Here is a 23,983-nt window from a genome sequence, read left to right as displayed (position 1 = left end):
ATTATTATTAGTAAGTTTTCAGTATTAGATCAAAAGGTTGTGAACTGGCTTTGAACTAATTGTCCCCGTGGATTTTTGAAGCTTGGAGTTGTAATTTTACAACTATCTTTTGTTATTCTAATTATGTTGTTTTGTAGATATATGATCGTTTCCCCCATTTATTTTCTTTTGATGAGTAGCGGTTTATGAATTCCCAAAATAATGATCAATCTTATTCTTATCAACATGTAAAATGTTTAATTTGCTTATTGGTGAAGAGCAGTTGTAAGTGCAACTACAATAACATCAACAATAACAACACATGGGTCATCAGAAAATGTCTTTCATGACATGGTTAACTCGACAGCAACTTGTTGGAGGTTCTGTTTTGATGAAGATTCATTGTCTGGGGATCATAATATACTGCTTCTGTTCTGATGTCAGAATTTGTCTTGATAGAGAGATGAAAGAAAATATTCAGCAACAGATGCAAGGCTACTGAAACAGTAGGTTTGTATTTAATCCACAGAAGTACCAGTTTGATAGCATCATTTAAACCCAGTCAATAACTCCTTTTGGGATATAAAATACGCAGTGAGTTATGGTGGAGTTACACGATGCTGACAAGAGGTTATAGCAATGTTTAGCAATAACAGTACTGCTAATTACATTGCTATAATAAATAACACTATTACTTCCTCTCTAGCATAACATATCCTTATGGCACTGTAAACACAGATAACACAGCCATTCAAATTTCTCTTCTGACACATGATAATACAGTGAAAACCCAGCCTCAGAAGCTGCAAAGATGTTTGGTCTAAAATACTTTTTCAGCTGAATGGTCCTGAAGAAATCGGAGATGGCGTAATTTTATTCAGCCTCTTGAAGTTATGCAAAAAGGTTGTGTGTCTTTTTTTTTTTTTAGATATCTGGAAGTTAAGTAATGGCAACTGAACTTTAAAAAAAAATTAAACAGCTCTTGGTGCTTCTCCCAGGCACTTCCTCAAATTTAGCCTATCTCTGGTGAAAACTGAAATTCATGAAGCTGTGATTTATTACTATAAACATGTATCAATAAAATGGAGTGGGTGTGTTTTAATCAATACTTTGAAGAGCTGAAACATTAGAAGATGAAGACATTGGACCTCAGATATCTGTTCCATTTTTCTTGTCTTCCATCCATGGATAAACTTGTCACCTGGAGAGCTGGGAGATGGAATTGGAGGAAGGTGTGGCATAAATTTATGTCTAATAGGCAAACCACCACAGTCTGCAGATTCACTCAGTAGAATATTAGGCTTAAAATTGGCATAATTGCTTAAGAAGATCAATATAGCTTCATTGCTCTTGATAGTTCAAAGTGGGCCAAAACTAGTTATTGATGGGCCACATCTTCAGATCTTAGCAGCTGAAAGGTTTTTCTAGTGCCAGCATCATCATCCATAGTTTAATGAGGATAAAGTGAAATTTTTGCTACTTTGATATTTTGCTAATTATTCACATCTCCCAACATGGGTTTTGTTGTTATAGCACCCTTATATTATTAGCAAATAAAGGAACACAGTGTCTCATGTGCTTAGGACTCTGGGTTGGAGGTCCCGTGTTTGAGAGCTGAGTACTGCTGTGGGATAGGGTGAGTTCCTGTCCTTCATTCCACCTTCTGCTGGGGACAAGAAAAGAACACTCAGCTGGGCATCCATTGGGCAACAATGATATCACCAGCTAATCCTTTCAACCTGGAATTGCCTCCGTGCTTTTGATACAAGTACAGTGCAATTATCAGCATAAGTATTCACTATAAGACAAGGTGACAAAATGTGCATCATGATATCATGAAGCAAATCATATGAGGTATTTTATATCTATATCTATCTATATCTATATCATCTATACACACACACAGACACATATTTTCATTTGACTTCAGATTTAAGAATGAAAGCTTGGAGTTTGCAATGTGACATGCACTGTAACACATATTTGTAGCTCCTCCCCCAACCCCCTGGTTCTCCAGTTACTAGTTAACTACATGAATGCCTTCATTTAATATGATGAATAATGTTCAGTTATTAGATTTGGCATTGTGCTGTGGTTACGCTTTGTATAACAGCCCATGGTTATGTATTTAATAAGCCTAGAATTTGACGTTTCTGACTTTATATTTTATGATTAGACATAAGACTTCATATCATTAGCCTCATGCTACAAAGAATACAAATTAGCACACTTGTAACTAAAATTGCAGTTTTATTGCAAAGTAAGTTTTAACAGCAGTTGTCAGATATTTTATAATCTTTTGTAAGACAACTCCATGGTTTGTTTTTTTTAATCACCTCTTCCAATCCATATACTACTTTTGGCAATATTTAAAATATTCTACATGCACTGTTTATATGCAAACAAATGACAATTTTTTTTGCATTTATGTTTTATAAGCCTTTAAAAATTCATCTAAGAATTATTTAAATGAATCACATACTGTAGTTGAAAAGCAGATTCCAAGTTCATTCTGCTCTGAGTGTCCAATATTGATCCTTAGTTATCTCTTAGAGTCCTTTAACAAATGTTGCCCCATATCTTCAATTTAGACATCATATTTTTCATAACTCACGGCAATGCTTTTCCTAGTGTATAATATTGATCATCTCTGGTGTAATTAAATATGCTGTGATTAATCAATACTAAATGGTTTTCTTTATGGCTCTGCCACTAGGAATCTGTCCATATTGCCTGATTTTGTTAAGCAACTTCACAACCGTGGCCCTAAATAAACATTTGTAATAGGACTATTTAAAGCAATTAGACTCCTTTTTCAATACTGTCCAGAACTGTGCAGTGTGTAATATAACTGGGGGGAAAACGGGAGAAAAAAGAAAGAGACAACCACAACACCTATGTATGCATTGCCAGAGAATGTCCAGAAAAGGGTTAAAAAAATCAACTCTGACAATAGTTGAAACAGTTCTTTACTGTGTGTTGGTTGACTGCTCCACAGGGCATAGCAGATGTTGTGTCTGGTAGTAAGAAAGGCCCAGGAGGTGTGAGCTGTCAATCACTATTTCTCTAACTACAGACTGTGCTATGGATATGAAGCAGGACTAAAACAATCTGTCTCAGCTGGGATGTGTGAGGTATCAATAACCCTTGGCAGAGGTGTCAAGAGCCTTGCTGGAATCAAACTATCCTGCTGACCAGCTGCTTAGCAAGTTAACAAGCTACCATTCACCATTCACTGGCCTCCCAGTGCAACAATTAACACAACTGGAGAATGACTCTGCTCAAATCCTTATGAATAAGCCTTGCCAAATCTTACTGTTATTACTGAGGCATGGATATTCAAGCGGAGAGATAGAAGAGAGGGAAAACGGGCCATTGAGCTGCTATTGTTGTAGAATTAAAAATATGTTTTTCATTAAAAGATGAGTGTAGTGAATCTGGCCACTGTAAAAAAAAGAAAATAAGCACAACACCAAATGTTTTGATAGTGAAGCACTGTGGAGATCTGAAACGGCAAAAGTGGCTGTCAGCAAGCATTCTACGCAGAAGCTAAATTGTCTGCATTATTAAGACAAATCATTAAATAGGCCAGCTGATCTGCTAAGCCTTGAGCAGCTTACACAACTACTTGTTACTAACAGCCGCACTGCAGTTTTGTATTGACAATGAAAAAGAGCACTCTGAACATGTAAAATGTATTTCACTTAAAGCCTATACATTTCAAAACTCAGTTTTACTCAATTTTTTCTCAGTTAAAATCACTGATGTCAACCAAGGTATTGTCTAGTTTATTTCTATCTAAATCAGTTGCATTGAATTTTGAAACAAGAAATTTTCTCTCTGCTGTACATTTGTGCCTGTCAAAAATGAAGCATTGGGGGGAAAATAGTTGCTAAATAGTAAACGTTAGGTCTGCAAATTGTTATTAGATTTTTCTATTCCATAGACTCCCAACTTGCTAAACTGTAAAAGTGGGACCTTTTCATGTATCCCTATAATGCTTCCATTAAAAAAAAAAAAAACCTAAAACAAATAAGATCCCTGAATTGTGTTTGGTAAATTAGCTGCTTAATTTATTAGTTTTGCTACTAATTTGTTAATTTTTCTGGTTTCATTAATTTTAAACAAACCTAGCATTGTTTTGCCTTATTTTTGACACCACGTGGAGCAGATAGCCCACAAGACCTCTTAGAGCTGAGTCTTTCACACAGCAAAAGGTTTTTTTTCTACTATAAAAGCACAGCAGCTGTGGCTCCTGCAGATACTCTTAAAGGACACTATAATAAAACCCTGGGAGGGAATAGGTCGAGACAGAACCATGAAATGGACGAGATGAAGAGCCTTTGTCACAGCCAAACAGGCTGTAAAGTTACTATAGTAACACCCAGTCTTTAGCGCTAGGTGGATTGACTTAATGTTGCCTTTAAAAGATAAAGATTAACATAAGCCAAACTAATAATTATTACACATCATCTACCAACACATAAGATGCTATTGAATGCTGAATGGTGGCAGGACTAAAAACAGGTCTTCTTATTCCCATGATGGAAATGCCATTTGGATGTCAGAATCCAGGCAGAACCTTCTTTATCTGAACAGGAGGCCAGTGAAGAAAGTTTGAGGTTCAAATTCTTTTCCTTCCCCTTCTAGACTGCGTGAAACAATTTGTTTACTAAATAAGATCAATACAATTACTCGACCAAGACTGGGAAGATCAAGGGCCTATTCAACCATTAAGCTCACTGGAGAATTTGTGGTGAACACTATTGTCATGAATTCAGTCTGAAGAAGGAACATCATTGGTACCTGCTTTACAAGAAAGAGGATCCCCAAACTGTGGGAAAGCAAAGGTTTTTATAGTAATTGGACACATCCTACAGTCTGATTTTTCTGGCCAACTGGGAGAAGTTGGTAGATCCTTGTCAGTGTACCTGGGATTAATATATTGGCATAAGCTTTCATGACCAGTATCTGTTGAGTTTCATGAATTAGTTACCATAATCCAGACAGCCTTCACCAATCTGCACCAATCAAAAACCAGTTCAATTAAAGATCCATCTGAAGTCAGGTTACCAAGCTATAAATACAGGAGATCAAGCTGATTAGGGTTTCTTACCTAGTTTCTTCTCTTCTGAAAGCTGCCTTTGAGCTGTACTGGGAGCTGGTAAAGCTTCTAGTCTTTGATCTAGGTAGACTTGTGGGGGAGGGGGAGTCTGCTAAACAAAGGGACCATCTGGGTTTGATCCTGGCCAGGTTTAAAAGATGGGAAAATAGAGAAAAGATGTATCTTCAATTTTGTGATTTTTCTCCACTACACTATTACTTGGTTAACCTTCACAAAGGAGCATTTGTTCCTGAGCTATCATGGTGCTAAACTTGTAAGCGTGAAAAAAGACAACCCATAGTCGCCCATTGAGCACTCACAGACATAAAGTATCTCCAAAATAGGGCATAAGATTCGTGCAGCATAATGATCAAGAATGTAGTGGGGGCAGAAAGCGTATTTCATGTATATCAAAACCATCACTGGGCACGTGGCTAGTTATGAACAGACTCTGAAAAGATGCCAAGGAGGGATTGATTTGATTACTTGGCTTAATTGAAAAACTGCCTAGTCAGAGATCTGCTTTAGAAATGAATTCGAAACATTAAATCTAAGGAGAAGATACTAAACACAGCTTATATCCTTAGTCTTGGCTCTGAAATTTTAGGTAGGTTCCATTATTCTCTTGGGCAGCCAAACTAGTTATCAGTCTCATTCTATAGAGACTGTAATATACTTCTTATATTTGTAACATAAGGCTTTTTTGCTGCACAATGGTATTTCATTTCTAAAATGATATGTACTCTTAAATCTATTAATTGCAAATACCTCGCGTAGACCCTGAGCTGCAAATAAGTTTTAAAGCTCTCACTTCCTTCCTCTACTATTTTGAAATGCACAGATAGCATGATTTAGCTCACTATGGTCAGATTTTCAACAACCTAAGTCAGCATTTCACACACATCCACATTTTTTTTTAAAAAAAAGGTGCTTATAAATATTTGAGTGACTGTATTCTAGGCATCACTATACAATTCTTTCAATTTACACCAGTGGTTTCTTTCCTTGAAACCAATAAGGCTGCAGTGTGCCCTCTAAGGGCGAACAGAAGGCACAGCTGGTGCATCGCTTCTATGATGCTTTTTTTTTTTTTTTTAATATAACAGCAACTACCTTCATTTCTATATTCTCCAGGGGTGCAGGAAACTCCTTTTGACATCCTGTGCAAGAGACACATGATGCAACACTGAGCTCCCTCCAACAGACACTCCCAAACCAGTCAAGATGGCTCCGAATAAGGAGTTACTGTCAACATTATTCTTCTTGAAAAAAGCAGTTTAAAAAGTGTGGCATATTTTCAGAAATGACATTTCTGCAATGATTACAGCCGTTTCTTTTACCAGATGCACCATACTTATCTGTCCTCTATATTCAATGGGATTTAATCTCAAATAAAAATGCACAGGGCAGCATGGTGCACTGAGGTACATCCAAGTCTCCGGTTGTCTCTTCTTCAGAATCTAAAAGAAAGAAATTAAATGCAGGGCATTGTGAATACATGTATCTTACTCACCTGTAAAACAACTTGTCATTAATAATAGGGCAGTGCACATTTCAAAAATGATTCAGAAGAAGAGTTTGGGGCCTCAGGTGAGCTATTTATTAAAGACGCTTGGCTTTTTTCAGGCTTGCACACAAATCTGAAAAAAAGAAGCTGCAGCTTTAAGGGATGTATTCATTAAACCTAATGTGACTCTTAAAGCAGCAGCATTATTTTTATCATGTTCTTGTGGAAGGCTAAAAAAAAAAGAGTCAGGCTCTTTTATGAATTGCAGAAAGGTTGTTACGTTCCAACAAGATCCAGAGGCCTTCTGCCAAATCATTTTCACAGCCCCTAATGTCTACATTCAAATCTAACCTAATATAATAGTTTAAATTAAAACAATTCAAAAATCAAACATCATTTGCATGTTCTATTACAAAATACAAAATATGGAAAAGGTGTTTGTTTGGCTACTGTGTGATATTTGAGCACCTTTTGTGGAAATTGCTGTCACCATTATCGTTTAAACAAATTATGCCATTACAAAACAACAATGAATATTACTTATAATGTCCATCTAATCAGGCCAAAATGAAAATCACAATGTATATTCAATGATGAACTTATAATGTATAATAATGTTTACTAAAGAATTAATACGGAAATATTTCTTATTAAGGTGGAACTGAAACTGGAAGAATAATTCGAAGCGATAAGTAATAGATTTAATCATCCAGGCATATTTGGAGAAAGTGAAACTACACTAACAACAATTAGAGAAATAAATTTGACAGAATAAACTAGCCTCTAAATAAAACAAAATTTAATATCTTGAGACTATTCTGAAAGAGGAACTTGGAGTAGAACTGATCTTAATTGGATAACAAAAAAGGAATCTGTACATCAGTGGCATTTATTTTATTTTTTTGGTGGTCAAAGCTTCCTTGTTTTGGGAAGCCTCTTTGCCTTTTAAATGATGTTAACCCTATATAATAAGGCACGCACTTTAGTTTTCATGTGTTTTTCTTGTACCAAAATGGTGAGAAAAAAATCACCAGTTCTAGTAATTTTCAAGGATACTTTAGCATGATTAAATATATTATGATGCATGTCCACATGGAACAGAGCTCGTATTGCAATATTTGGAAGATACCTGTGGAGCATTGATTTAGCAATATACAGCAGGAAGGCAGAAATTGGCAGATAGGATTCCAACAGGAAGTTCTCCTCTGCTCAGCTTTTGGTAAGGTGTAGCAAACAGCATCTTAGGAAAAAGAAGGAGCAGCAAGCTAGCCCTACTGAAGGCTTGTGGTTATGCTAGGGACTGAGCCTAGAGGCTGAAGAGTAGCAGCAGGAATGGATCTCTTGCTGTGGGAAGTTCTGGATCTATTGGTTAACTTTCACCACTTGTGCTCAAGAACCAAATGGTACCTAATTTAGATACTTGAGTCACATGCAAAATATTGATCTGTCCATCAGTAAAGATGTTTTGCATAGCTAATTTCTGTACCGTCAATCCATCAAGTCGATTTTCTTAAACTACTTTGACAAGTTAATGTTACATACTTTAATATTTTTTTTTTGGGGGGGGGATAATGTTTTGGCAAGATTCTAAAAATACTAATAACTATAGTGTACATACTGCACATTAGGGCTCAGCACTGCTTTGCAATCAAGATGAAAGAGGCATACAAATGTACTCCCATAGCCCCTGTCAGCAACTGTGTCTTTACTTGGGATTGCATGGTTGCCCTCTTTAAATGCATTTTATTTATTTTATCTACCCTGTTTTTCCCCAAAATAAGACCTCCCCTGATAATAAGCCCAATCGGGCTTTTGAATGCATGGCAATAAGGCCAAGCGCTTATTTCAGGGTTCAAAAAAATATAAGACAGGGTCTTATTTTCAGGGAAACACGGTATTAATTAAATTCATTTGCATCCATCTCATCATGATGTGACTCTAGACGACTCACAATGCTAACATTTCTTGGTTTAAAAAATTATACATAGATGTACCTCCATGCTCTGAAATACTTTCTTTTCTTTTTTTTCTTTTTGCCCTTAAATCTGACCCCCTGCACAGCTCTATGAATTTAGGAGATGCTTTTGGTTAAAATCAGCTTTGGAAGTTTTTCATAGGAGTGTGTATGAATGATGTCAATGCATGGAAGTTTGGGACAATATTTGGAATTGTATAATCAAAAGCTTTGTATAGAATTGTACAATTATACACAGAATTGTATAATCAATATTTGGTTGATATTTGGTTTAATCAATCGAAAGCTGCAAAAAATAGGGATAGATCTAGGGTGCAAAACTTTGTGTGATTATGAGTTGCTGGTAAATAGTTAGTGCTCAACAGGTAACACAAGGCTGTTATTTTGGGTCAAGCTATGCCAGTATTCTCTTCTGCATGTTTTAGTAATTCTCATTCAAAGTTGTCTGAACCGTGAGATGGGTGGCAAATAAATTTGGTAAATAAAACTTCAAGCTGATCAAAAAAGGCATGGCTACTCACAAGGTCTTTTCCTCAAGGAGAACGCAATGTCAGAGAAATTTTCATGGAGGACAGTTACCTTTACTTTAAATGGCCGGGGTGGGGGGGGGCTGGCTAGATAAGAAGCTTACATGTTTTTGTAACATCTCTGCCTTGGCTTCCTACACATTTGTTAGCTCTGGAAGGAAGACATCAGGGGATTCTTTCTTTCTCTTGAGCATTCTGAAACTAGGAAATATACAAATAAGTAAGCATTGTCCACCAACTCATCACAATAAGATCAAAAACACCATCCCATATAAAAATAAAAAAAAATAGTTTTCACAGATACAGTAGAAACTCTAGATTTGGTACAGTATTAGTTTAATGTATCCTAGAAGACCATTTCTAGCATGATTGTTCCCTCACAATGATCTAATGTGGGGGGAAAAAAACCTCAGAAGGAATTGTTGATGAACATCTCAGAGGGTACGAGCACCAGAAACTCCATGTATGTAGGTATACTAAGTATTCAATGCTCAGGACTAAGTGCTAATCAGTCCTTTAGTTGTAGGAGATGATCTTCTGGATCAGGCTAATATGATAAAGCAAGTAAAGGCCAAGGAAAAAATTAGATTGCTTGAATAACACCCAAGTATATCAAATGAGATGGACTGGGGCCAAGAATATGTTTCTGAATCTCTAATAAATAGTTAACAATGAGGTGAGGGTTGCATTTTTCCCATAGTCATCACAAGCTTCATGATTTATCTTTGAATGTGACACAGCTATTTCTCCATATTAATATTTTATGTTTAATCATAAGGTATCTTACCTTTTGGACAATGTCGTGTGAAATATTTTTTTAAAAATACCATGACATATGCATTTCTTTGTCGTTAGGAAGAAGAGAATAAAAGAAGTTACAGCAGTTGGCAGCTTGTCCCAGATTGTAACCAACTCCCAGCCTAGCTCCAATAGCAAAATGCACTTAAGAGTTCCAGTTAAAAACATTTTCCCCAAACATTTTCTTTGTGTGAAGAACTAATCATAACATATGAATGATATCAGAAGCACAAAATGATTCTTACCATTCATTACACAACCAACCACTGTAGTATCTCCAAAAACAGCATGTTGAGTGCAGTAATTGTTAGTGAGTGGATTCCCTTACACCTTGTGTGTTCAGGGAATCAAAATCAAGTATCAAAAGAGCTTTGCTGAATCGAGACCCATTTCAAACAGGCCATGTCCTTCCTATTTAAACACAGCCACCATAATGATTATTATTTTTCTATTTTATTATTCTGCTTTCCTTTTATTATATTCAATGTATGATTCATATAAAATGGATTTTTGTTTTTAATTCAAACCAGTCTGCAAGTTCTGTGAATGCATAAATAGTAAGCTAAATGATGAAAGAAAGTTAAAGAGTTTTATCTGAGCTCACAGGATGCTGTGAGTCCCTTGGGAGCTGGGCGGCATAGAAATGCGACAAAATAAATAAATAAATAAATAAATAAATAAATAAATAAATAAATAAATAAATAAATAAATGCTGCATCCTCCATCACGGCTCCCATTCATAATACTGAACTGACTTAGCTGTTATGTTATGAAATAATACTTTCTAGGCTTTAGACATAGTCGATTTAGGTCCAAGTTTAAGAAAGAACAAAACAAAAGCATTACTAATCGGAAGAAGATGAACAAGGGCTGGAAATGGAAATTTAGGCTTAAGGTTAGGGTTGGGAGGAACGAGGGAGGGAAAATGCTTGGAATTCTTATCTATGTAAAAATGTCATTCTATCTTTCATCTTGAATCAAATTTTTAGTTGATGGCAATATACTAGAGCTCTTTTAATGAGAGTTTTCCTCTCATTAATTGTAGTTATATCTTCTCTGTGAATTATAAATTCTTTTACTGATTACTTTTATGCTGCCCTTTGATTATTGTTTTCAGCTCGGAGCCTCTTTGGTAAACCTATTTTGTACTAAGTGAATAATTAAATCATAAACTCTATCACTTTTGCTGCCCTCTGGATATTTGGGACATCAATTCCCACAATTCTTTGCCTGTGGTAATTGATGGAAATTGAAGTCCTAAATCTCTTTGGAGTATCTTAGGTTGCTTATTCTGATTTAATGGCACTGTCTAATTTTTGGTTTTGTGGAACGTTGCAGATGCCACTTAACTATTATTATTTTACAGAACGTTCAATTGTTACAGCCCATCACTTTTTAAAAAGCATTCTCTTTGCAAGAATCCACACAATACAATGCAAATCACCGTCCATTAAAAAAAAAAAAGTAAAGCATTAAGACCAAAAACAGGAGCATGCATACAACTTGAAGGTGAAGGTATTGTAGCAAAAGCTGCTAGAATACAGCATTACACAACTCTGTCTCTCCCTCTTTCATGTTCATGCTCAGAGACACCCTGCATATAAAGCAGAGGTGAGTTTCAGCAGGTTCTGACCAGTTCTGGAGAACCAGTAGTGGAAATTTTGAGTACAGTTCGGAGAACCAGTAATAAAAATTCTGACTGGCCCCACCCCCATCTATTCTCTGCCTCCCAAGTCCCAGCTGATTGGGAGGAAATGGAAATTTTACAATATCCTTCCCCTGCCATACCCACCAAACCATGCCATGCCCACCAAGCCACACCCACAGAACCGGTAGTAAAAAAATTTGAAACCTACCACTGATATAAAGGTAAAAAGATTTTATGAAGAAAAATAGAAAAATATGATAAAAAGCATAAGACATTAGATTGAAGAAAATATAATACTGCGTGGACGAAATAAACTATTTAGAGAATAAATGGACATGTGCCAGAATTTTTGATCTAATTTAAAAATAATCTTTTAATATTTTCTAAAATACCAGAAAGTAAGCAAGCTGGAAATTATCTTGTCCTAACACATACACTTAAGCAAGTAAGAAGGTAATAATCTTGCCTCATGCATATACTTGCGCTTGGAAATCATGTTCTGAAATGGAAGGTGAGGTAAAAATTTTCTACCACAACCTCCTCTATAAGACAACAACCTTTTCTTATTTCCATGGGATTTTCTTTCACTCTCGCTGGCTTAACGTCCCGTTGCATGAACAAAGAAAATACCAGACAAAAAGGGCTGCAGGCTAGCTCCTTCCAAAAGGATTCGACCTTCGGAATACTATCAGTATCAACCAGTACACCCACATGGTTAGCACTTTTTAATACATTCGCTGAAAGCCATTAATAAAGCAACAGTCATAGTTCTTAACCATGTGTCACACTGAAATAAGTTCATGTAAATCTGTGAACTGTACGACAATGATCAAATTAACAGTCATTTCAGGGGGAAAAAAATGCCCCTCGGGCTGAAAAATAATTAGTAGTCTCTCACTCTTTTCTTACTAATAAAATCACGATATTATTGTTGACTGCGCTAATAAAACACCTTCTGTGACCCTGATGTAGTGGTGCAAAATCATGAGCAACTCCATTGTGTAGATCTCACACCTATTTTACTTGATATTTTTAAGGGCTTGTTTTTTGATTTTTTTTTTAAAAAAACCCTATCTTTGGTGGCATTTGATTGTCAAATGTAACTTCTGCTTTGCTTTTATTAAAGCATATGTTGAAAGAAATATCAGTTTCTGCCATGCTCTCATTAGCTTAGATTAATGTTTACATGGAGCTGGTTGGGTGAGTGGGGGTTTGGGGGGAAGGGAGGGATTTAAAAAAAAATCTTGCCTACAGTTGTACTGAAGAATTCTTTCTTTTTTGGTTTTTATTTTAGTGGGGAAATACAATTCTATCATCTCTAGGAAATGTCTTATATCGTGTTTGTTAGTACTCACCAAATTCATACAGTGAACAATAGTTCTGCTCACTACAAGAGAACTGAACACCATTGCTATTAAGGTTTATATTGAACAAATAAATGAGCCCAATTTCACAAATTATACAGAAATCCTATTGAGTACATCAAGTTATACCTGTGTTAAACAGCAACCCCACATCCTTTGAGACAGAAGTTTTATAGATCTATTTGTCACGCTCACTTCTTACGTTTTAGGGAGTGATTGTGAAACATCACAGACCTACACTTGAAATAGCATAAATGTAAACTAAAAAATACAGCAAGTGAAGTGAGTCAGGCAAAGAAGATTGTACAAGAAGTTGACTAAGAAAATACTTCTGGCTTTTCCAGAAGATGGCAATACATAATAACTCTTGGACAAGATCAGATACTTCCTAAAACAACTGTTTTCAATTGGAAGAGATTTGATTGATTGATTGATTGATTGATTGGAGAATATATAGAAAAAACAGTCTGAGGAAACCTGCTAAAACAGAAGCATTTTAATGGTTTATTGGTCCTGCGGATAGCTAATAAAAAGGTTATTAATACATCTCCAGGAGTAAAGTCCATGCACTTTTGATTTCTTAAGAGGGGCATCCTAAACAACCCCTTTCTACTTTATCTCAAAGCAGAGGAGATTCTGCCTGGAGGAGATGATCTTTAATAGCCCAGGTATGATGCTTGCAAATTTCTTAACACCCACATCACTCATTCTAGCTGCTAGGTAATTAATACCCTGAAGCTCAATGCAGAAGAGAATTGAATGGAAACTTCTCTTCATTTGGCCTTTCCACCTCTCTGGATACAGCTTGCAATTGTATTTGCTTTGCTTTGCAATATTGCCTTGTGATCCACCAAGACTTGCTGTGGTACAGACAAAAGTCTGATCCTTTTGTGTGTACTGCTGCCCAGCATCCATCCCAATAGGTACCTATGGTTTTGATTTTTCCAACACACTTTGCATTTGTTCCTATTGGAATTCATCTAACTGGTCTTGTCCGTTGTTTCAGTTTGTCAAACACCACCTGAATCTCGATGCTGCCTTCTATGTCCCCTTGTCTTTGAGTCACTGGTAAATTTGATAATCATTTTTTTAACATTACCCACCAAGGTTATTTATAATGAGCAGTATAAATATGTAGACAACGTTGCCCTCTGCAAATAATTCCTGATTCTGATTCAGCGTTCCCTAATAACCTGAAGAGTGGACAGGTTTGCCTCTAACCCTTCACCTTTTCTTGCAGGAAAGCAATCAGACTGCACTTGCAGCATGTGTAGTTCTTGCCATCTTCAGATAGGAAAATAAACATGTCATGTCATGATAGATCTTAAGAGCATTCTCAGAGATACACAAGGGTGGTTGTTGTTTTTTTTCTTTTCACTTTGAAGTTATCCCCTGGAGATTTGGCTGAAAAATGCCCACCCACAATACCTGATTGGCTGTCCTTAGCTTGGTTTCTCAGATTCCTCCTTAACAACTCTTGTTTGTTCTTCTTTTTTGCTCACTAACTCTCTATAAAGTGGCTTTCTTATGTGTCCTCTGAAGTTGCCTCAGCTAGTTCAGCTGGCAGCAATGCTCCCATCCTATACAATAGTCATTCAGCAGTACTTAAGAAACAATCATCTCCAACAATCCTTCAGGAATCTCTTCTGATCCTCTCTCTTTTGTCTCTTCATTTCCCTTGTCCAGGTCCCCATCAAAGCCACATTTGCTCTCCTGATCCATTGTGAGCTGGAATCTGGCTGCCCTAGTGATGAATAGAGAGATGCAGAATAACAGATCTGTGTAGATGATTAGTAGAAACAAACCAACCCCAATCATTTGTCATATCTTTATAAGGTTAAAATTCTTTAATTCCCCAAGGCAATTAATAGATACTTATTAACTTAGTTTCTTCCTCCTCTGATTATTTAAACAATGAAAGCCTGCACTAGACAAGGAAATGCTAATAGAAGTGCCTTTCCACAGGGCTTCATTTTGTCACTCATAATGAATAATGCACCTTATAGGAGTAAGAACTACAAAATTAAGAAGTTTGACCTTCGTCTTCTTGTAATCACCTGGCAGCTACTTAGCATAGCATCTGGTTGGGTTTATTCTAATAGCTCAGGATTAGGCCTCTGAAATAATAGGAAATTCAAATGTTTGCTTAGAATACTCAATACTTTTTTCCACAGATAGGGTTTTTAAAGAAATTCTGTCCTTCAGGCATTATCAGAAAACAAATATTAATAACCAAGCGGTATTAGGAAAATGGCTACAATAAAACATACCTATTAAGAAAAATTGTTGGAGAACTAATGTGTGCACAAAATGAAAAAAAAAATCGATAGAAAGAAGAGCAAAAAAGTAATTCCTTTATTTAGTTGTCTAAACAATGGGAAAGAAGTCATCTAGTGGGAATTCTCTTAGATAACTTTAGCATCTTAAAAGATTAAAGCCAAAAATACTAAGAGGGAAAAGTTAGCAATATTGTATTATTTAATTGTATTATTTAAAATGGGCACTCGGGGTGCAAATCTAATCTGAAAATATTAAGTTTTTATGTACATACATACATACATACATACATACATACATACATACATACATCTTGTGTGTGTGTGTTTCAGTTTCATTCATCAGCCATAATTACAAACGCGTTTTCTTCCCTTATAATGTCTCCCCTCAAATTTGGAGCCGAGAGAGGCTGCAGAGCAACATTTGCCATGCTGGGAGGATTGTATAACAAGAAAGGAAGAAGTTCTCTCCTACAGCTACTGCCCATTTCTTTATCTGCCTTTTGCTTTGGGGATTCAACAATCTTTGCGAGACCAACTCTTTCTATATACCAGTAAAGTTCCTTCCTGTGGGATCACTGTCTAAAGTTAAAGCTTTAGCTCTACATAAATGGGGGGGGGGAGAGAGAGAGAAGAGCTTTAATATGCGAGATATTTTAAACTGCTGGTTTTATAGTTTGGTTTAATTAGATATGTCAGGGAGAGTGGGGAATAGAGCACAATCCGGGTACAAATATTGAGATAATAACTGGACAGGTGGTTATGGTGAGAGGCTGTGACATGGCCATTGTAAAGCAAGTAGAACAGGATGCTGGTTGACTTCCCTTGCAGGTTAACCAATGAAGTCAAAGTGGCAGTGCAAGTAGGCTTTATAATGCTAAATCGGTTCCTGGTAAAGCATCTATTATCTAGGATTTAATCCAGGATTAAAGTGCTGACCTGGCTGATAGAACTGGAGGGGGAGGAATTAATCTCTCCCAGCATTGCCTGCCAGCTCTGTGATAAAACAAGTTGTAAGGCTGAGAGGTAGTATGACCATACTTTACAGGAATTCCAGATGCTCTATCCAACAAACTGCCAACTTTGAGTAGCTGGGCCAATATACAAACATTGTATCCAAGTTGGTGCTCTTCCTTTGCTCCCATAGTGAACTCTGGTGTAGTGGAGAACTACCCTAGACTTCAATGACCCTGCTGCTTCCGCATGCCCATTTAGGAATACTTCATATTCACCCTGGCAACTATGGCTTGACCCAATTGGAATATAGTCCCACAGATGTAGCAAAGCACACAATAACGATAATCTATTTCTGTAGATCTGTTAATTTCAGGATGAGAAGCCCTCTGATAACTCTGTTGTCATGGGCAGAACATTTTCTGGTCAGTTTTAGACTGGGGGCTGTTATAAATCTTTGCAATGATTGAGTCTTGATTAAAATGATCTGACCTAGGCATCTGATGGAACTGAATGGTTTCTTGGATAAACTTGCACAGCTACCTCATCCATTAGTTACATGGCAGAAGCATTGGCTAACCTATGGAACTCATAGATAGCAGAAGCCAGGGTTCTCCAAACTTGGCAACTTTAGGACTTGTGAATTTCAATTCCCAGAATTCTCCATACTGGCTGGGGAATTCTGGGAGTTGAAGTCCACAGGCCTTAAAGTTGTCAAGTTTGGGGACCCCTGGTTTAAGCAATTGACTCTGTTGCTTTCATTTGCCCACTTCTCTTTGGCAGAGCTAAATTGACATTTTGGGTTTACCAGGATGCTGAGAGTAACAAAGCATATAGCTAGAGAGGTAGGGCAGAAATGGAGGTACTCTCAGGATTGATCAGATCGAATGGGGCTCATCCTAAGGCCCATGTGACATCCTATTCTATGGCAGTAGATGAAACAAAGAATGCTCAGTTTTCTACCCCCATTGCATCTGCATAGAGAAGGCTACCAATAGTTGCCTCAGTGTACAGATTCTCCTCCATCGAGATATTGGGGGAGAGCAGCTGGAACAGTCAAAAGCTCACTGTGAGCAATTGTTATTGATTTTTGCAGACAAAATTGATTGCATTACCTTGACTTGGACCCATGTTTGGAAGGTCACAGTAACCTTGGCAACTGCTTGTCCTGTTCAAATAAATTCTTTTTAGCTTGTAGATCTTGAGGGGGTAGACAGGGTATGTGGAGAGGTGAGGGTCAACACTTGCTTGCTCAATCTTGCCCATTCTGGATAATTAAATCAGTGCGGACAGTACTGGTCCCATTCCTAAGGGAGATGATGAATGCCACCTCAAGGATGGATTCTCTTCTAAAGGAGGCAGCTATAAGGCTTTTATTGAAAAAGCCCTCTTTGACCCAAGAGATCTTTGTAACTATCGAATAGTCTCAAATATTCCATTCTTGGGTGAGGTGATCAAGAAAATAATGGTCTCATAATTCCAGATGTATTAGGAAAATAATTATACAGGTATATTGCACTTGGAGTTTTGGTCATGGTGCTAAAGCTGCTTTGTTTCCCTGGATGGAAAGAGCAAAGTCCTGCTAATTCCTCCTAGTTCTCTCAAGAGTATTCTCTTTCTCTTTGATTTCTTTCTTTTCTCACTTTATACTAGTTTGCATTTGTTTTTATCTTCACTTTTTGGGGAAGGAAAAAGTTGGAATACACACAACACACGCACATGGCTGCATAGTATAGTGGTTAGAGCACTGCCTTTGATGTGGGAGACCAGGGTTTGCATTCCTGTGTTTACCTACTTACCAGTTGGGATCCGTGGACAAAGGCCCCCTAATACTTCACCTGCTCTCCTCATATATGAAAGTGACACAAAATAGAAGAGTCATGCCAGCTAAACAACACCCAGATTAAAAAGGTTCATGTCAGATATTGGGAACCAGGATAACCTGATGGTAAATGTGGCACTGGAACAAACCATACAGAACCTGGTACTGATGCAATGCTACTATAGTAGACCTAATGAGAACAGATATATGAAATATATAAGAGAATTATCAATGGACAGAAAATCTTCATCCACACTGAGAAAATAACTAGTTATCCAATGTTTCAACATAGTGAGGAGGAAGAGGAAGGTGATCTCTTGAGAAAGACCAACTAAATATTTTACCACATCCTTAGGAAGACACAGAGTAATAACTGAATGTACAGCCAAGTCCTGAAGTTGGAACTTCACTCCCACTCCCTCCAGAGCACAACTGATGATATCAGACCTAAGATCATAAATAAACTATCTAGAATCAACCCTTAGACCAGTTAGCAAGACTCAGTAGAGAACTACCATCATAAAATATGCAAGACTCAGTAGAGAACTACCATCATAAAATATTGGCATTCAGCCAATATGAATTGGCTGAATGCCAATTCAGCCGTCACAATAATTTTTTATTACCATAATAATTCCAATCAATGAACTGATATATGCTACAGCTGCTGTAGATGTTTGATTACACAGTCAAGAACAGCAGCACATACCCTGCCCCCCCCCCCAAATGAAGTTAGAAGATGAGATTAAGGCAACTCAGAGAAAATATAGTCAGCTAATGGAATGTGTGAAGACTGGGGACAGGGCTACTGAAAAATAAGCCAGTATAAGATACAGAGAATACATAAATTGTATTGCTCTTATTCCCACCTGCCTAATTTAAGATCTTGGTGTTAACCATTAAAATCCTAAGCAGCTATTTAATGGACCACTTCTCCAACTATGAAGCAGCTTAGATACTTAGATCACAAGAGAGGCCCTTTTGAAGATAACTCATTACCAGAAGGTTGTGGGAAAGAGCTGCCTCCATCTATATGTTAACCATAAGTGTTTCATCTGTCAGTATTTGGAAAAATGGTATTTTTTTTTTTGCCAAGTTTAGTCATTAATGGCTTTTTAATTTTACTGGTTGTAATGTTCTTCTTTAAACTCTGCATTTTTGTTTTAAATGTTATCAGCCATTACGCATGCAAATATAGTAGACAGGTAGGGTATCAATCAATCAAAATCAATCACGTTTCTAAAGTTTCAGCTCCAATAAAGGTTCCCATTTATGCTTTTTATCACCATTAATCATTATGAAATTAAATCCTAACTCTTTCACTCAGAGTTTCTCAGAGAGAAACTAAGCTATGTCATCTCAAACTCAGATCAGTTGTCGATCATAGCTACAAGTCCAATAAGTCAATCGTGACTACAACGGTGTATTTTACATTGTACTTGTTGACATTTTGTATTGTTAGATAAAACCTTAAAACATGTGAGCAACACGTCCAAATACATAGTCCTTTTTCCCAAGTCCTCTGTAGAAGATAAAGATTCAGATTCTCTCCATAGGACCCTTAGCACTTTAGCTTCTCCTAATAATGCTGCCAACTCATGTACCCTCTAGCTGGGGCTCCAACACAAAGTACAACATTTAGATGTGAGTTCCTAGCAGACGTGCTGATCAAAGCAGTAAGCCATGTTTGCTGGTTAGCTTTGCATCCCACTAAATCTAGCAGGAATTCCATGCAGCTCACAACAGGTCTAAAACTATGAAAATATTCAGGGTAATGCATCAACAGTTAAAAGAGCCACCATAATAAATTAAGGTAATTTAAGACACTAAAACATCATCACCATCAACATCAATAATAAAATTGACAGAGCCATCAACATCGAACTAAGTAATAAAATCATAATAATCGTCATTACTGTTACCATCAATAGAGAACTAATTACCAGATGCCCTCTGGCAGAACTCTACCATCTTCTAGAATGCATTTAAAGAAGAAGCAAATATAATTCCTGAGGTAAGGCTGTTCCATAAGACTGAAACTATAACTTAAAATAACCACCTCCTCTCCTTTGCTCCCCCCACCCTTACTTCACAAAAATAGGAAACTACCAACAGCTTCTCCTTGAATGATCATATTGGGCAGATTGATTCTGATTGGAGAAAGCAGCAAGCCATATTTGTTGGATTCACTTGTTTTGTGGACATTTTGAATTTCCTCTCAATGTCCAGGGTGCAATAGTGCATACTCAGCAAGAATATATCAATGCTGATAGATCTAGTTTATGTAGCTGTGCTCATAAACACAATTTTAACTATAATTTATTTATTGATTTATTTTATTTATTTGTAAAAAATATTGGCCACCCATCTTACCATAAGGTAACTGAGTATCTTACAATTACATATAAGTTAGACTTAGTTGCTATGCCTATTCATTGGCTGACCTTATTATCATGTCTTCCCAGTCATGAATATTCTAACACAACCAATGTTGTTTCCATCCCATAACCAGGCCTGAATCCTGACTGGAAGGGGTGCAGATGATCCATTTCATCCAGGATCTATGCAGCTGCGAGGCCTTCCACAACCTTCCCTAAGAATGGAAGGTTGGAAACTGGATGAAAATTGTCCAGGCAGGTGGGATCCAGTGATGGTTTGTTAAAGAGGAGATGTACCAGGGTTTTGCTTAAAAACATCCAGAAATGTCCCCTCCTCTAGTGATGTATTAATCACGGTCTGGACCCACCCACTAGTCTCCATCCTAGAGGTTTTCCCCATACAGGAGGGGCAAGGATCTAACTGACGGGTGGTGGCACTGACAGCATCAAGAGCTCTGTCCACTTCATCAGGGCCAACTGGATCAAATCGTTCCCAGATAACAGGGCAAGACATTTTCTTCAGGCGTCTCACACATGCATGGGGTCCAACTGGGAGAGAATCCGAGTGACCTTGTCCATCAGGTACTGAACAAAGTCTTCTGCCTGGCCCTATAAAAGATCACCTGAGCCCCTCTGACCTAGGAGGAACAGGCAACCCAAAACAGGGCTTCTGAGTGGCACTCTGAGGACACAATAAGAGCAGAGAAAAACTGCTGTTTCACCGCTCTTACCACCACAAGGTGGAGGCCTTAATAGTGGCTCTAAATTATGTCCGGTCGGAGTCATCCCTTGTCTTCCTTTCCAGAACCCATAGCTTCTCCATAAACAATGGGGAGAGTCAGGAGTGATGAATCAAAACAGACTGCATGGGCGCAATCCAGTCCAAAGCCATGGCCGACCTTAAGTTCCAGGCCACTGCCACAGCTTCAGCAGGATCATGCAGAAAACTATAATGCCTTGTTCACTCAGTTCTAGAGACTACATTTTTTGAAAAAAATAAAATGGCCAACGTATTTATGAATCCAACAGTTTAGACCCCTATTGTCATTATTGGCAATACCATACCATAGTGTTATGCATCCTCCCCCAAACAGTGATAGCCTAGCAATAATTGCGATGAGCTGTCCCAGGGGCTCCAGATTATCTCCAGAGTGTGTGCTCCAATACCACCAGAATTGAATCAGTGATCACTAAAGAGAGGAGGAGAAGGAGGAGATGTCATGAAGCTCAGGCAGATGGTGGTGATCATTTAAATAATCTTTATTGATTCCTTCTGCCAATTCTGAGCAAGTTTCATATATGCTGAATAGATCTTTTTCTGTTAAGGGAAGAAAAACAGCCATATAAGTAGCCATTCAGATAAGGGCTATTTTTTATATACATACAAACTATAGAAATAGATTCAATGTGAAGACTGCCTTGTAATCTGGTTCACTTTATTAGTTTCCTCACAATGGTTCCATCTGCAAAATGGGAAAAAAATGTTTTTCAGATGCTTAATTCTAAATTTGCATACAGTATGGATAGGTGTGATTTGATCAATAATCTTTGGCTCTCTCTTTTTGAAGAACCTGTTATTTCTGTGCATCCCTACCAATACCAAACCACAGTGTTATGCCTACTGTGATGTGTATGGAAGGCTTGATACAACTGTGTATTTTTTTTTTGTGTCAAGTAAAATTATAATGCACCAGAACGTTGTTTGAAGACTAGGCAGCCATACATGTATTTGAGATAAAACTCAATCCTCATAAATCTTATGGGATTTGTGGTCAGTCTTCAAGTTCTCAATATGATGGTTCAGATATCAAAAGTTCAATCTGCTTCATAAGAAAGGTAGGAAATTTGAGGGAGGGGAGTAGCATTGGCAATTTTTTTTCTGGAGCCCAAGTGTAAGCCATTTTCTCCCCCCTATCCTCTCCCTCCTCCTCCTCCTCCCACCTATGAGGGATAGCAGAGAAACCAGAAAATAATTGGCTAGAAAAGCAAATTTTATAAGATCGAAGATGGCTGACCACAAGGCAATTTCTTTCCTTAATAATTAACACAACCTATTCTTGGTAGAATGATTCATTCCATGGAAGAGTCAATGGGCTGTTTTTCTCTTCCTCACCAAGCACTGGGAAAGCCGCCTTAAATATATCCTGAAGGCTGGAGGAGATGGCATTGGCTGGACATCCTAGGTCTCTTTAGAAGCTCCCTTAGTTTCAATCTCAATCTTTTCCACATTTACTTCTCAAATAATGGATTTCAAAGGCAAAAGAAGAAAAGACTTCATGCCGGAAGGAAGGAAGGAAGGAAGGAAGGAAGGAAGGAAGGAAGGAAGGAAGGAAGGAAGGAAGGAAGGAAGAAAGAAAGAAAGAAAGAAAGAAAGAAAGAAAGAAAGAAAGAAAGAAAGAAAGAAAGAAAATTACAAGTTAGCTATTTTCTGAGGATGAATATTTTTGTTCTAAGCAAAGCTGGTTTAAGTGTAGGCCAGACTTGTTCTTCCTGTTAGGAAAGAAAGAAAAGAAAGAAAATCCCAGGTGTAAATATACACAAATGTTCTGCCATTGTTATTAAGGTAAGTGCTAGAAGATACTACTTCCTGCTATCTTTTTCTTTACCAACTGTCTGTTAAGCATGGTATATGGGCAAAGCACGTGAATGAATCATGATCTTAGGTGAAATATGGCATGAATAACTTGATGTTAATTTCAGATGAGTTTGATATAATTTGCTTGGTTATTGCTGGGAGGTAGTCCATAATTTTAAAATGACATTGGAATACATCTGTGTGCAAGTACTAGTGAAACAGTATAACAATAAAAGAGATAATATTACATTTTGGTTCTTTCCTTTTTTCCTCTCAGTTGCTTCTCATTTATACCATCTGAAATTTATTTGTTCAACTTGTATGCCGCCTTTCTCCAAAGACTCAAGGAATCATTATGGATAATAATTTTTATCCGTTGTATGTCTTTTAACTGAAAAATTCACAATAGTAATTAACTCAATTTAAAACAATTATAGAAAAGCACAACTCAATTGTCCCCCCCCCAAAGTTTTACTATACCCTAAGGATGAGGGGAAAGGGGAGAATATGTTTGCCCAGCAGCAATATTATTCCATATTGTACATTCATTCTTGCAAGCCCAGCCAAACTCAAATTAATTGTACTGACTAAACTTTTCTTGTTGGAGAAAATTAAAGATATGCTGTTGTCAACACTTGAGCATAACCTTGCCGACACTTAAATGCAGAGAAGGGTGTGACATCCTGCCCTCGCTGCCTTGTGTTAATTAATCACTCTGGTATTTAGGACCATTCAAGCAGACAAATTAATGGAGAATAATTAGTGTATCTTTGTTCCAGCTCAGCTCTACACACACCACACACTCTCACCAAAAGAGAGAAAACATAGAGAAAGTGAACCATTAGCATGCGCATAGTTTCGCTTTTGTTCAGCCCATTTTGCAGAGATTAAGAGAAAAAGCCAAATTAGCAGGTCTGTGCCTGGGGTTAGGGCATCCCTGTACAAAGAGAAATCTCTGTTGGGTTCTGCTTTCAGAAGTAAATTGTTGATCCTGCAGTTAGATTTCACAAAACACTGTTAGAACAGTCTTTCTTTCTTTCTTTCTTTCTTTCTTTCTTTCTTTCTTTCTTTCTTTC

General features: G+C 37.3%; 1 long non-coding RNA gene across 2 annotated transcripts; it reads right to left on the bottom strand.

Moving 5' to 3' along the window:
* Window positions 1–223: 223 nt before the first annotated feature.
* LOC117660789 (uncharacterized) lies at window positions 224–9,356 on the bottom strand. 2 transcript variants are annotated; one of them, XR_004589798.3, is made up of 3 exons: window positions 9,197–9,356; window positions 5,096–6,543; window positions 224–1,645 (listed from the first exon to the last, which is right to left on the bottom strand). It is a non-coding gene; the product is annotated as an uncharacterized LOC117660789 (long non-coding RNA). The 2 variants fall into 2 exon arrangements; XR_015731388.1 differs by having other exon boundaries at window positions 224–1,642.
* Window positions 9,357–23,983: the final 14,627 nt, after the last annotated feature.

The sequence above is a fragment of the Pantherophis guttatus genome, chromosome 1, assembly GCF_059756535.1.
Source record: "Pantherophis guttatus breed Tessera chromosome 1, ASM5975653v1, whole genome shotgun sequence".
In the NCBI taxonomy this organism is placed as follows: Eukaryota; Metazoa; Chordata; class Lepidosauria; order Squamata; family Colubridae; genus Pantherophis; species Pantherophis guttatus.
This window is presented reverse-complemented; position numbering and strand designations above follow the sequence as displayed.